Raw genomic sequence first — 16578 nt, 5'->3', positions numbered from 1 at the left:
AACCTCCACCAGGTTGCAAATTCAAAATAATTTTTATCTGCATTTAGTTTTGAAAAAATATTTGGGCTTGGGCTTGTAGCAGTGTGTGGGACTTGTTCTATTAGTCCATCTATACTAACCTCCACCAGGTTGCAAATTCAAAATAATTTTTATCTGCATCTAGCTCTGAAAAAATATTTGGGCTTGAGCTTGTAGCAGTGTGTGGGACTTGTTCTATTTGTCCATCTATACTGACCTCCATCAGGTTGCAAATTAAAAATAATTTTTATCTGCATCTAGCTCTGAAAAAATATTTTGTTTTCTAGCAGTGTGTGGGACTTGTTCTATTAGTCCATCTATACTGAGCTCCATCAGGTTGCAAATTAAAAATAATTTTTATCTGCATCTAGCTCTGAAAAAATATTTGTCCTTCTAGCAGTGTGTGGGACTTGTTCTATTAATCCATCAATACTAACCTCCACCTGGTTGCAAATTCAAAATAATTTTTATCTGCATCTAGCTCTGAAAAAATATTTGTCCTTCTAGCAGTGTGTGGGACTTGTTCTATTAATCCATCTTTACTAACCTCCACCTGGTTGCAAATTCAAAATAATTTTTATCTCCATCTAGCTCTGAAAAAATATTTGGGCTTGTAGCTGTGTGTGGGACTCGTTCTATTAGTCCATCTATACTAACCTCCACCAGGTTGCAAATTCAAAATAATTTTTATCTGCACCTAGCTCTGAAAAAATATTTGAGATTGGGCTTGTAGCAGTGTTTGGGACTTGTTCTATTAGTCCATAAACACAAACCTCCACCAGGTTGCAAATTCAAAATAATTTTTATCTGCATGTAGCTCTGAAAAAATATTTAGGCTTGGGTTGTAGCAGTGTGTCGGTCTTGTTCTATTAGTCCTTCTATACAAACCTCCACCAGGTTGCAAATTCAAATTAATTTTTATCTGCATCTAGCTCGGAAAAAATATTTGGGCTTGGGCTTGTAGCAGTGTGTGGGACTTGTTCTATTAGTTTATCTATACTAACCTCCACCAGGTTGAAAATTCAAAATAATTTTTATCTGCATCTAGCTCTGAAAAAATATTTGGGCTTGGGCTTGCAGCAGTGTGTGGGACTTGTTCTATTAGTCCATCTATACTAACCTCCACCAGGTTGCAAATTCAAAATAATTTTTATCTGCATCAAGCTCTGAAAAAATATTTGGTCATGGGCTTGTAGCAGTGTGTGGGACTTGTTCTATTAGTCCATCTATACTAACTTCCACCAGGTTGCAAATTCAAAATAATTTTTATCTGCATCTAGCTCTGAAACTATATTTGGGTTGGGCTTGTAGCGGCGTGTGGGACTTGTTCTATTTGTCCATCTATACTAACCTCCACCAGGTTGCAAATTCAAAATAATTTTTATCTGCATCTAGCTCTGAAAAAATATTTGGGCTTGGGCTTGTAGCAGTGTGTGGGACTTGTTCTATTAATCCATCTATACTAACCTCCACCAGGTTGCAAATTCAAAATAATTTTTATCTGCATCTAGCTCTGAAAAAATATTTGGGCTTAGGCATGCAGCAGTGTGTGGGACTTGTTCTATTAGTCCATCTATACTAACCTCTACCAGGTTGCAAATTCAAAATAATTTTTATCTGCATCTAGCTCTGAAAAAATATTTGGACTTGGGCTTGTAGCAGTGTGTGGGACTTGATCTATTAGTCCATTTATACTTACCTCCACCAGGTTGCAAATTCAAAATAATTTTTATCTGCATCTAGCTCTGAAAAAATATTTGGGCTTGGGCTTGAAGCAGTGTGTGTAACTTGTTCTATTAGTCCATCTATACTAACCTCCATCAGGTTGCAAATTCAAAACAATTTTTATCTGCATCTAGCTCTGAAAAAATATTTGGGCTTGAGCTTGTAGCAGTGTGTGGGACTCGTTCTATTAGTCCATCTATACAAACCTCCACCAGGTTGCAAATTCAAAATAATTTTTATCTGCATCTAGCTCTGAAACAATATTTGGGCTTGGGCTTGTAGCAGTGTGTGGGACTTGTTCTCTTAGTCCATCTATACTAACCTCCACCAGGTTGCAAATTGAAAATAATTTTTATCTGCATCTAGCTCTGAAAAAATATTTGGGCTTGGGCTTGTAGCAGTGTGTGAGACTTGTTCAATTAGTCCATCTATACTAACCTCCACCAGGTTGCAAATTCAAAATAATTTTTATCTGCATCTAGCTCTGAAAAAATATTTGAGATTGGGCTTGTAGCAGTGTGTGGGACTTGTTCTATTATTCCATTAATACAAACCTCCACCAGGTTGCAAATTCAAACTAACTTTTATCTGCATGTAGCTCTGAAAAATATTTAGGCTTGGGCTGGTAGCAGTGTGTGGGTCTTGTTCTATGAGTACTTCTATACTAACCTCCACCAGGTTGCAAATTCAAAATAATTTTTATCTGCATCTAGCTCTGAAAAAAATATTTGGGCTTGGGCTTGTAGCAGTGTGTGGGACTTGTTCTATTAGTCCATCTATACTAACCTCCACCAGGTTGCAAATTCAAAATAATTTTTATCTCCATCTAGCTCTGAAAAAATATTTGGGCTTGTAGCTGTGTGTGGGACTCGTTCTATTAGTCCATCTATACTAACCTCCACCAGGTTGCAAATTCAAAATAATTTTTATCTGCATCTAGCTCTGAAAAAATATTTGGGCTTGTAGCAGTGTGTGGGACTTGTTCTATTAATCCATCTATACTAACCTCCACCAGGTTGCAAATTCAAAATAATTTTTATCTGCATCTAGCTCTGAAAAAATATTTGGGCTTAGGCATGCAGCAGTGTGTGGGACTTGTTCTATTAGTCCATCTATACTAACCTCTACCAGGTTGCAAATTCAAAATAATTTTTATCTGCATCTAGCTCTGAAAAAATATTTGGACTTGGGCTTGTAGCAGTGTGTGGGACTTGATCTATTAGTCCATTTATACTAACCTCCACCAGGTTGCAAATTCAAAATAATTTTTATCTGCATCTAGCTCTGAAAAAATATTTGGGCTTGGGCTTGAAGCAGTGTGTGTAACTTGTTCTATTAGTCCATCTATACTAACCTCCATCAGGTTGCAAATTCAAAACAATTTTTATCTGCATCTAGCTCTGAAAAAATATTTGGGCTTGAGCTTGTAGCAGTGTGTGGGACTCGTTCTATTAGTCCATCTATACAAACCTCCACCAGGTTGCAAATTCAAAATAATTTTTATCTGCATCTAGCTCTGAAACAATATTTGGGCTTGGGCTTGTAGCAGTGTGTGGGACTTGTTCTCTTAGTCCATCTATATTAACCTCCACCAGGTTGCAAATTGAAAATAATTTTTATCTGCATCTAGCTCTGAAAAAATATTTGGGCTTGGGCTTGTAGCAGTGTGTGAGACTTGTTCAATTAGTCCATCTATACTAACCTCCACCAGGTTGCAAATTCAAAATAATTTTTATCTGCATCTAGCTCTGAAAAAATATTTGAGATTGGGCTTGTAGCAGTGTGTGGGACTTGTTCTATTATTCCATTAATACAAACCTCCACCAGGTTGCAAATTCAAAATAATTTTTATCTGCATGTAGCTCTGAAAAAATATTTAGGCTTGGGCTGGTAGCAGTGTGTGGGTCTTGTTCTATGAGTACTTCTATACTAACCTCCACCAGGTTGCAAATTCAAAATAATTTTTATCTGCATCTAGCTCTGAAAGAAATATTTGGGCTTGGGCTTGTAGCAGTGTGTGGGACTTGTTCTATTAGTCCATCTATACTAACCTCCACCAGGTTGCAAATTCAAAATAATTTTTATCTCCATCTAGCTCTGAAAAAATATTTGGGCTTGTAGCTGTGTGTGGGACTCGTTCTATTAGTCCATCTATACTAACCTCCACCAGGTTGCAAATTCAAAATAATTTTTATCTGCATCTAGCTCTGAAAAAATATTTGGGCTTGTAGCAGTGTGTGGGACTTGTTCTATTAATCCATCTATACTAACCTCCACCAGGTTGCAAATTCAAAATAATTTTTATCTGCATCTAGCTCTGAATATATATTTGGGCTTGTAGCAGTGTGTGGGACTTGTTCTATTAGTCCATCTATACTAACCTCCACCTGGTTCCAAATTCAAAATAATTTTTATCTGCATCTAGCTCTGAAAAAATATCTGGGCTTGGGCTTGTAGCAGTGTGTGGGACTTGTTCTATTAGTCCATCTATACTAACCTCCACCAGGTTGCAAATTCAAAATAATTTTTATCTGCATTTAGTTTTGAAAAAATATTTTGGCTTGGGCTTGTAGCAGTGTGTGGGACTTGTTCTATTAGTCCATCTATACTAACCTCCACCAGGTTGCAAATTCAAAATAATTTTTATCTGCATTTAGTTTTGAAAAAATATTTGGGCTTGGGCTTGTAGCAGTGTGTGGGACTTGTTCTATTAGTCCATCTATACTAACCTCCACCAGGTTGCAAATTCAAAATAATTTTTATCTGCATCTAGCTCTGAAAAAATATTTGGGCTTGAGCTTGTAGCAGTGTGTGGGACTTGTTCTATTTGTCCATCTATACTGACCTCCATCAGGTTGCAAATTAAAAATAATTTTTATCTGCATCTAGCTCTGAAAAAATATTTTGGCTTCTAGCAGTGTGTGGGACTTGTTCTATTAGTCCATCTATACTGAGCTCCATCAGGTTGCAAATTAAAAATAATTTTTATCTGCATCTAGCTCTGAAAAAATATTTGTCCTTCTAGCAGTGTGTGGGACTTGTTCTATTAATCCATCTATACTAACCTCCACCTGGTTGCAAATTCAAAATAATTTTTATCTGCATCTAGCTCTGAAAAAATATTTGTCCTTCTAGCAGTGTGTGGGACTTGTTCTATTAATCCATCTATACTAACCTCCACCTGGTTGCAAATTCAAAATAATTTTTATCTGCATCTAGCTCTGAATACATACTTGGGCTTGTAGCAGTGTGTGGGATTTTTTCTAATAGTCCATCTATACTAACCTCCATCAGGTTGCAAATTCAAAATAATTTTTATCTGCATCTAGCTCTGAAAAAATATTTGGGCTTGGACTTGTAGCAGTGTGTGGGACTTGTTCTATTAGTCCATCTATACTAACCTCCACCAGGTTGCAAATTCAAAATAATTTTTATCTGCATCTAGCTCTGAAAAAATATTTGGGCTTGGGTTTGTAGCAGTGTGTGGGACTTGTTCTATTAGTCCATCTATACTAACTTCCACTAGGTTGCAAATTCAAAATAATTTTTATCTGCATCTAGCTCTTAATATATATTTGGGCTTGTAGCAGTGTGTGGGACTTGTTCTATTAGTCCATCTATACTAACCTCCACCAGGTTCCAAATTCAAAATAATTTTTATGTGCATCTAGCTCTGAAAAAATATTTGGGCTTGTGCTTGTAGCAGTGTGTGGGACTTGTTCTATTAGTCCATCTATACTAACCTCCACCAGGTTGCAAATTCAAAATAATTTTTATCTGCATATAGCTCTGGAAAATTGTTTGGGTTTTTAGCAGTGTGTGGGACTTTTTCTATTAGTCCATCTATACTAACCTCCACCATGTTGCAAATTCAAAATAATTTTTATCTGCATGCAGCTCTGAAAAAATATTTGGGCTTGGGCTTGTAGCAGTATGTGGGACTTGTTCTATTAGTCCATCTATACTAACCTCCACCAGGTTGCAAATTCAAAATAATTTTTATCTGCATCTCGTTTTGAAAAAATATTTGGGCTTGGGCTTGTAGCAGTGTGTGGGACTTGTTCTATTAGTCCATCTATACTAACCTCCACCAGGTTGCAAATTCAAAATAATTTTTATCTGCATCTAGCTCTGAAAAAATCTTTGGGCTTGAGCTTGTAGCAGTGTGTGGGACATGTTCTATTAGTCCATCTATACTAACCTCCACCAGGTTGCAAATTCAAAATAATTTTTATCTGCATCTAGCTCTGAAACTATATTTGGGTTGGGCTTGTAGCAGTGTGTGGGACTTGTTCTATTAGTCCATCTATACTGACCTCCATCAGGTTGCAAATTAAAAATAATTTTTATCTGCATCTAGCTCTGAAAAAATATTTGGGCTTGGACATGGAGCAGTGTGTGGGACTTGTTCTCTTAGTCCATCTATACTAAACTCCACCAGGTTGCAAAATCAAAATAATTTTTATCTGCATCAAGCTCTGAAAAAATATTTGGGATTGGTCTTGTAGCAGTGTGTGGGACTTGTTCTATTAGTCCATCTATACTTACCTCCACCTGGTTGCAAATTCAAAATAATTTTTATCTGCATCTAGCTCTGAATATATACTTGGGCTTGTAGCAGTGTATGGGACTTTTTCTATTATTCCATCTATACTAACCTCCACCATGTTGCAAATTCAAAATAATTTTTATCTGCATGCAGCTCTGAAAAAATATTTGGGCTTGGGCTTGTAGCAGTATGTGGGACTTGTTCTATTAGTCCATCTATACTAACCTCCACCAGGTTGCAAATTCAAAATAATTTTTATCTGCATCTCGTTTTGAAAAAATATTTGGGCTTGGGCTTGTAGCAGTGTGTGGGACTTGTTCTATTAGTCCATCTATACTAACCTCCACCAGGTTGCAAATTCAAAATAATTTTTATCTGCATTTAGTTTTGAAAAAATATTTGGGCTTGGGCTTGTAGCAGTGTGTGGGACTTGTTCTATTAGTCCATCTATACTAACCTCCACCAGGTTGCAAATTCAAAATAATTTTTATCTGCATCTAGCTCTGAAAAAATATTTGGGCTTGAGCTTGTAGCAGTGTATGGGACTTGTTCTATTTGTCCATCTATACTGACCTCCATCAGGTTGCAAATTAAAAATAATTTTTATCTGCATCTATCTCTGAAAAAATATTTTGGCTTCTAGCAGTGTGTGGGACTTGTTCTATTAGTCCATCTATACTGAGCTCCATCAGGTTGCAAATTAAAAATAATTTTTATCTGCATCTAGCTCTGAAAAAATATTTGTCCTTCTAGCAGTGTGTGGGACTTGTTCTATTAATCCATCTATACTAACCTCCACCTGGTTGCAAATTCAAAATAATTTTTATCTGCATCTAGCTCTGAAAAAATATTTGTCCTTCTAGCAGTGTGTGGGACTTGTTCTATTAATCCATCTATACTAACCTCCACCTGGTTGCAAATTCAAAATAATTTTTATCTGCATCTAGCTCTGAATATATACTTGGGCTTGTAGCAGTGTGTGGGATTTGTTCTAATAGTCCATCTATACTAACCTCCATCAGGTTGCAAATTCAAAATAATTTTTATCTGCATCTAGCTCTGAAAAAATATTTGGGCTTGGACTTGTAGCAGTGTGTGGGACTTGTTCTATTAGTCCATCTATACTAACCTCCACCAGGTTGCAAATTCAAAATAATTTTTATCTGCATCTAGCTCTGAAAAAATATTTGGGCTTGGGTTTGTAGCAGTGTGTGGGACTGGTTCTATTAGTCCATCTATACTAACTTCCACTAGGTTGCAAATTCAAAATAATTTTTATCTGCATCTAGCTCTTAATATATATTTGGGCTTGTAGCAGTGTGTGGGACTTGTTCTATTAGTCCATCTATACTAACCTCCACCAGGTTCCAAATTCAAAATAATTTTTATGTGCATCTAGCTCTGAAAAAATATTTGGGCTTGTGCTTGTAGCAGTGTGTGGGACTTGTTCTATTAGTCCATCTATACTAACCTCCACCAGGTTGCAAATTCAAAATAATTTTTATCTGCATATAGCTCTGGAAAATTGTTTGGGTTTTTAGCAGTGTGTGGGACTTTTTCTATTAGTCCATCTATACTAACCTCCACCATGTTGCAAATTCAAAATAATTTTTATCTGCATGCAGCTCTGAAAAAATATTTGGGTTTGGGCTTGTAGCAGTATGTGGGACTTGTTCTATTAGTCCATCTATACTAACCTCCACCAGGTTGCAAATTCAAAATATTTTTTATCTGCATCTCGTTTTGAAAAAATATTTGGGCTTGGGCTTGTAGCAGTGTGTGGGACTTGTTCTATTAGTCCATCTATACTAACCTCCACCAGGTTGCAAATTCAAAATAATTTTTATCTGCATCTAGCTCTGAAAAAATCTTTGGGCTTGAGCTTGTAGCAGTGTGTGGGACCTGTTCTATTAGTCCATCTATACTAACCTCCACCAGGTTGCAAATTCAAAATAATTTTTATCTGTATCTAGCTCTGAAACTATATTTGGGTTGGGCTTGTAGCAGTGTGTGGGACTTGTTCTATTAGTCCATCTATACTGACCTCCATCAGGTTGCAAATTAAAAATAATTTTTATCTGCATCTAGCTCTGAAAAAATATTTGGGCTTGGACATGGAGCAGTGTGTGGGACTTGTGCTCTTAGTCCATCTATACTAAACTCCACCAGGTTGCAAATTCAAAATAATTTTTATCTGCATCAAGCGCTGAAAAAATATTTGGGATTGGTCTTATAGCAGTGTGTGGGACTTGTTCTATTAGTCCATCTATACTTACCTCCACCTGTTTGCAAATTCAAAATAATTTTTATCTGCATCTAGCTCTGAATATATACTTGGGCTTGTAGCAGTGTATGGGACTTGTTCTATTAGTCCATCTATACTAACCTCCACCAGGTTGCAAATTCAAAATAATTTTTATCTGCATCTAGCTCTGAAAAAATATTTGGGCTTGGGCTTGTAGCAGTGTGTGGGACTTGTTCTATTAGTCCATCTATACTAACCTCCACCAGGTTCCAAATTCAAAATAATTTTTATCTGCATCTAGCTCTGAAAAAATATTTGGGATTGGGCTTGTAGCAGTGTGTGGGACTTGTTCTATTAGTCCATCTATACTAACCTCCACCAGGTTGCAAATTCAAAATAATTTTTATCTGCATCTAGCTCTGAAACTATATTTGGGTTGGGCTTGTAGCAGTGTGTGGGACTTGTTCTATTAGTCCATCTATACTGACCTCCATCAGGTTGCAAATTAAAAATAATTTTTATCTGCATCTAGCTCTGAAAAAATATTTGGGCTTGGACATGGAGCAGTGTGTGGGACTTGTTCTCTTAGTCCATCTATACTAAACTCCACCAGGTTGCAAAATCAAAATAATTTTTATCTGCATCAAGCTCTGAAAAAATATTTGGGATTGGTCTTGTAGCAGTGTGTGGGACTTGTTCTATTAGTCCATCTATACTTACCTCCACCTGGTTGCAAATTCAAAATAATTTTTATCTGCATCTAGCTCTGAATATATACTTGGGCTTGTAGCAGTGTATGGGACTTTTTCTATTATTCCATCTATACTAACCTCCACCATGTTGCAAATTCAAAATAATTTTTATCTGCATGCAGCTCTGAAAAAATATTTGGGCTTGGGCTTGTAGCAGTATGTGGGACTTGTTCTATTAGTCCATCTATACTAACCTCCACCAGGTTGCAAATTCAAAATAATTTTTATCTGCATCTCGTTTTGAAAAAATATTTGGGCTTGGGCTTGTAGCAGTGTGTGGGACTTGTTCTATTAGTCCATCTATACTAACCTCCACCAGGTTGCAAATTCAAAATAATTTTTATCTGCATTTAGTTTTGAAAAAATATTTGGGCTTGGGCTTGTAGCAGTGTGTGGGACTTGTTCTATTAGTCCATCTATACTAACCTCCACTAGGTTGCAAATTCAAAATAATTTTTATCTGCATCTAGCTCTGAAAAAATATTTGGGCTTGAGCTTGTAGCAGTGTATATGACTTGTTCTATTTGTCCATCTATACTGACCTCCATCAGGTTGCAAATTAAAAATAATTTTTATCTGCATCTAGCTCTGAAAAAATATTTTGGCTTCTAGCAGTGTGTGGGACTTGTTCTATTAGTCCATCTATACTGAGCTCCATCAGGTTGCAAATTAAAAATAATTTTTATCTGCATCTAGCTCTGAAAAAATATTTGTCCTTCTAGCAGTGTGTGGGACTTGTTCTATTAATCCATCTATACTAACCTCCACCTGGTTGCAAATTCAAAATAATTTTTATCTGCATCTAGCTCTGAAAAAATATTTGTCCTTCTAGCAGTGTGTGGGACTTGTTCTATTAATCCATCTATACTAACCTCCACCTGGTTGCAAATTCAAAATAATTTTTATCTGCATCTAGCTCTGAATATATACTTGGGCTTGTAGCAGTGTGTGGGATTTGTTCTAATAGTCCATCTATACTAACCTCCATCAGGTTGCAAATTCAAAATAATTTTTATCTGCATCTAGCTCTGAAAAAATATTTGGGCTTGGACTTGTAGCAGTGTGTGGGACTTGTTCTATTAGTCCATCTATACTAACCTCCACCAGGTTGCAAATTCAAAATAATTTTTATCTGCATCTAGCTCTGAAAAAATATTTGGGCTTGGGTTTGTAGCAGTGTGTGGGACTTGTTCTATTAGTCCATCTATACTAACTTCCACTAGGTTGCAAATTCAAAATAATTTTTATCTGCATCTAGCTCTTAATATATATTTGGGCTTGTAGCAGTGTGTGGGACTTGTTCTATTAGTCCATCTATACTAACCTCCACCAGGTTCCAAATTCAAAATAATTTTTATGTGCATCTAGCTCTGAAAAAATATTTGGGCTTGTGCTTGTAGCAGTGTGTGGGACTTGTTCTATTAGTCCATCTATACTAACCTCCACCAGGTTGCAAATTCAAAATGATTTTTATCTGCATATAGCTCTGGAAAATTGTTTGGGTTTTTAGCAGTGTGTGGGACTTTTTCTATTAGTCCATCTATACTAACCTCCACCATGTTGCAAATTCAAAATAATTTTTATCTACATGCAGCTCTGAAAAAATATTTGGGTTTGGGCTTGTAGCAGTATGTGGGACTTGTTCTATTAGTCCATCTATACTAACCTCCACCAGGTTGCAAATTCAAAATATTTTTTATCTGCATCTCGTTTTGAAAAAATATTTGGGCTTGGGCTTGTAGCAGTGTGTGGGACTTGTTCTATTTGTCCATCTATACTAACCTCCACCAGGTTGCAAATTCAAAATAATTTTTATCTGCATCTAGCTCTGAAAAAATCTTTGGGCTTGAGCTTGTAGCAGTGTGTGGGACCTGTTCTATTAGTCCATCTATACTAACCTCCACCAGGTTGCAAATTCAAAATAATTTTTATCTGCATCTAGCTCTGAAACTATATTTGGGTTGGGCTTGTAGCAGTGTGTGGGACTTGTTCTATTAGTCCATCTATACTGACCTCCATCAGGTTGCAAATTAAAAATAATTTTTATCTGCATCTAGCTCTGAAAAAATATTTGGGCTTGGACATGGAGCAGTGTGTGGGACTTGTTCTCTTAGTCCATCTATACTAAACTCCACCAGGTTGCAAATTCAAAATAATTTTTATCTGCATCAAGCGCTGAAAAAATATTTGGGATTGGTCTTGTAGCAGTGTGTGGGACTTGTTCTATTAGTCCATCTATACTTACCTCCACCTGGTTGCAAATTCAAAATAATTTTTATCTGCATCTAGCTCTGAATATATACTTGGGCTTGTAGCAGTGTATGGGACTTGTTCTATTAGTCCATCTATACTAACCTCCACCAGGTTGCAAAATCAAAATAATTTTTATCTGCATCTAGCTCTGAAAAAATATTTGGGCTTGGGCTTGTAGCAGTGTGTGGGACTTGTTCTATTAGTCCATCTATACTAACCTCCACCAGGTTCCAAATTCAAAATAATTTTTATCTGCATCTAGCTCTGAAAAAATATTTGGGATTGGGCTTGTAGCAGTGTGTGGGACTTGTTCTATTAGTCCATCTATACTAACCTCCACCAGGTTGCAAATTCAAAATAATTTTTATCTGCATCTAGCTCTGAAACTATATTTGGGTTGGGCTTGTAGCAGTGTGTGGGACTTGTTCTATTAGTCCATCTATACTGACCTCCATCAGGTTGCAAATTAAAAATAATTTTTATCTGCATCTAGCTCTGAAAAAATATTTGGGCTTGGACATGGAGCAGTGTGTGGGACTTGTTCTCTTAGTCCATCTATACTAAACTCCACCAGGTTGCAAAATCAAAATAATTTTTATCTGCATCAAGCTCTGAAAAAATATTTGGGATTGGTCTTGTAGCAGTGTGTGGGACTTGTTCTATTAGTCCATCTATACTTACCTCCACCTGGTTGCAAATTCAAAATAATTTTTATCTGCATCTAGCTCTGAATATATACTTGGGCTTGTAGCAGTGTATGGGACTTTTTCTATTATTCCATCTATACTAACCTCCACCATGTTGCAAATTCAAAATAATTTTTATCTGCATGCAGCTCTGAAAAAATATTTGGGCTTGGGCTTGTAGCAGTATGTGGGACTTGTTCTATTAGTCCATCTATACTAACCTCCACCAAGTTGCAAATTCAAAATAATTTTTATCTGCATCTCGTTTTGAAAAAATATTTGGGCTTGGGCTTGTAGCAGTGTGTGGGACTTGTTCTATTAGTCCATCTATACTAACCTCCACCAGGTTGCAAATTCAAAATAATTTTTATCTGCATTTAGTTTTGAAAAAATATTTGGGCTTGGGCTTGTAGCAGTGTGTGGGACTTGTTCTATTAGTCCATCTATACTAACCTCCACCAGGTTGCAAATTCAAAATAATTTTTATCTGCATCTAGCTCTGAAAAAATATTTGGGCTTGAGCTTGTAGCAGTGTATGGGACTTGTTCTATTTGTCCATCTATACTGACCTCCATCAGGTTGCAAATTAAAAATAATTTTTATCTGCATCTAGCTCTGAAAAAATATTTTGGCTTCTAGCAGTGTGTGGGACTTGTTCTATTAGTCCATCTATACTGAGCTCCATCAGGTTGCAAATTAAAAATAATTTTTATCTGCATCTAGCTCTGAAAAAATATTTGTCCTTCTAGCAGTGTGTGGGACTTGTTCTATTAATCCATCTATACTAACCTCCACCTGGTTGCAAATTCAAAATAATTTTTATCTGCATCTAGCTCTGAAAAAATATTTGTCCTTCTAGCAGTGTGTGGGACTTGTTCTATTAATCCATCTATACTAACCTCCACCTGGTTGCAAATTCAAAATAATTTTTATCTGCATCTAGCTCTGAATATATACTTGGGCTTGTAGCAGTGTGTGGGATTTGTTCTAATAGTCCATCTATACTAACCTCCATCAGGTTGCAAATTCAAAATAATTTTTATCTGCATCTAGCTCTGAAAAAATATTTGGGCTTGGACTTGTAGCAGTGTGTGGGACTTGTTCTATTAGTCCATCTATACTAACCTCCACCAGGTTGCAAATTCAAAATAATTTTTATCTGCATCTAGCTCTGAAAAAATATTTGGGCTTGGGTTTGTAGCAGTGTGTGGGACTTGTTCTATTAGTCCATCTATACTAACTTCCACTAGGTTGCAAATTCAAAATAATTTTTATCTGCATCTAGCTCTTAATATATATTTGGGCTTGTAGCAGTGTGTGGGACTTGTTCTATTAGTCCATCTATACTAACCTCCACCAGGTTCCAAATTCAAAATAATTTTTATGTGCATCTAGCTCTGAAAAAATATTTGGGCTTGTGCTTGTAGCAGTGTGTGGGACTTGTTCTATTAGTCCATCTATACTAACCTCCACCAGGTTGCAAATTCAAAATAATTTTTATCTGCATATAGCTCTGGAAAATTGTTTGGGTTTTTAGCAGTGTGTGGGACTTTTTCTATTAGTCCATCTATACTAACCTCCACCATGTTGCAAATTCAAAATAATTTTTATCTGCATGCAGCTCTGAAAAAATATTTGGGTTTGGGCTTGTAGCAGTATGTGGGACTTGTTCTATTAGTCCATCTATACTAACCTCCACCAGGTTGCAAATTCAAAATATTTTTTATCTGCATCTCGTTTTGAAAAAATATTTGGGCTTGGGCTTGTAGCAGTGTGTGGGACTTGTTCTATTAGTCCATCTATACTAACCTCCACCAGGTTGCAAATTCAAAATAATTTTTATCTGCATCTAGCTCTGAAAAAATCTTTGGGCTTGAGCTTGTAGCAGTGTGTGGGACCTGTTCTATTAGTCCATCTATACTAACCTCCACCAGGTTGCAAATTCAAAATAATTTTTATCTGCATCTAGCTCTGAAACTATATTTGGGTTGGGCTTGTAGCAGTGTGTGGGACTTGTTCTATTAGTCCATCTATACTGACCTCCATCAGGTTGCAAATTAAAAATAATTTTTATCTGCATCTAGCTCTGAAAAAATATTTGGGCTTGGACATGGAGCAGTGTGTGGGACTTGTGCTCTTAGTCCATCTATACTAAACTCCACCAGGTTGCAAATTCAAAATAATTTTTATCTGCATCAAGCGCTGAAAAAATATTTGGGATTGGTCTTATAGCAGTGTGTGGGACTTGTTCTATTAGTCCATCTATACTTACCTCCACCTGTTTGCAAATTCAAAATAATTTTTATCTGCATCTAGCTCTGAATATATACTTGGGCTTGTAGCAGTGTATGGGACTTGTTCTATTAGTCCATCTATACTAACCTCCACCAGGTTGCAAATTCAAAATAATTTTTATCTGCATCTAGCTCTGAAAAAATATTTGGGCTTGGGCTTGTAGCAGTGTGTGGGACTTGTTCTATTAGTCCATCTATACTAACCTCCACCAGGTTCCAAATTCAAAATAATTTTTATCTGCATCTAGCTCTGAAAAAATATTTGGGATTGGTCTTGTAGCAGTGTGTGGGACTTGTTCTATTAGTCCATCTATACTAACCTCCACCAGGTTGCAAATTCAAAATAATTTTTATCTGCATCTAGCTCTGAAACTATATTTGGGTTGGGCTTGTAGCAGTGTGTGGGACTTGTTCTATTAGTCCATCTATACTGACCTCCATCAGGTTGCAAATTAAAAATAATTTTTATCTGCATCTAGCTCTGAAAAAATATTTGGGCTTGGACATGGAGCAGTGTGTGGGACTTGTTCTCTTAGTCCATCTATACTAAACTCCACCAGGTTGCAAAATCAAAATAATTTTTATCTGCATCAAGCTCTGAAAAAATATTTGGGATTGGTCTTGTAGCAGTGTGTGGGACTTGTTCTATTAGTCCATCTATACTTACCTCCACCTGGTTGCAAATTCAAAATAATTTTTATCTGCATCTAGCTCTGAATATATACTTGGGCTTGTAGCAGTGTATGGGACTTTTTCTATTATTCCATCTATACTAACCTCCACCATGTTGCAAATTCAAAATAATTTTTATCTGCATGCAGCTCTGAAAAAATATTTGGGCTTGGGCTTGTAGCAGTATGTGGGACTTGTTCTATTAGTCCATCTATACTAACCTCCACCAGGTTGCAAATTCAAAATAATTTTTATCTGCATCTCGTTTTGAAAAAATATTTGGGCTTGGGCTTGTAGCAGTGTGTGGGACTTGTTCTATTAGTCCATCTATACTAACCTCCACCAGGTTGCAAATTCAAAATAATTTTTATCTGCATTTAGTTTTGAAAAAATATTTGGGCTTGGGCTTGTAGCAGTGTGTGGGACTTGTTCTATTAGTCCATCTATACTAACCTCCACCAGGTTGCAAATTCAAAATAATTTTTATCTGCATCTAGCTCTGAAAAAATATTTGGGCTTGAGCTTGTAGCAGTGTATGGGACTTGTTCTATTTGTCCATCTATACTGACCTCCATCAGGTTGCAAATTAAAAATAATTTTTATCTGCATCTAGCTCTGAAAAAATATTTTGGCTTCTAGCAGTGTGTGGGACTTGTTCTATTAGTCCATCTATACTGAGCTCCATCAGGTTGCAAATTAAAAATAATTTTTATCTGCATCTAGCTCTGAAAAAATATTTGTCCTTCTAGCAGTGTGTGGGACTTGTTCTATTAATCCATCTATACTAACCTCCACCTGGTTGCAAATTCAAAATAATTTTTATCTGCATCTAGCTCTGAAAAAATATTTGTCCTTCTAGCAGTGTGTGGGACTTGTTCTATTAATCCATCTATACTAACCTCCACCTGGTTGCAAATTCAAAATAATTTTTATCTGCATCTAGCTCTGAATATATACTTGGGCTTGTAGCAGTGTGTGGGATTTGTTCTAATAGTCCATCTATACTAACCTCCATCAGGTTGCAAATTCAAAATAATTTTTATCTGCATCTAGCTCTGAAAAAATATTTGGGCTTGGACTTGTAGCAGTGTGTGGGACTTGTTCTATTAGTCCATCTATACTAACCTCCACCAGGTTGCAAATTCAAAATAATTTTTATCTGCATCTAGCTCTGAAAAAATATTTGGGCTTGGGTTTGTAGCAGTGTGTGGGACTTGTTCTATTAGTCCATCTATACTAACTTCCACTAGGTTGCAAATTCAAAATAATTTTTATCTGCATCTAGCTCTTAATATATATTTGGGCTTGTAGCAGTGTGTGGGACTTGTTCTATTAGTCTATCTATACTAACCTCCACCAGGTTCCAAATTCAAAATAATTTTTA

This window comes from Phyllobates terribilis, unplaced genomic scaffold (genome assembly GCF_046119375.1).
Source record: "Phyllobates terribilis strain yellow unplaced genomic scaffold, ASM4611937v1 Scaffold_7__3_contigs__length_470593459, whole genome shotgun sequence".
Taxonomy (NCBI): Eukaryota; Metazoa; Chordata; class Amphibia; order Anura; family Dendrobatidae; genus Phyllobates; species Phyllobates terribilis.
Note: the sequence above shows the minus strand (reverse complement) of the source record.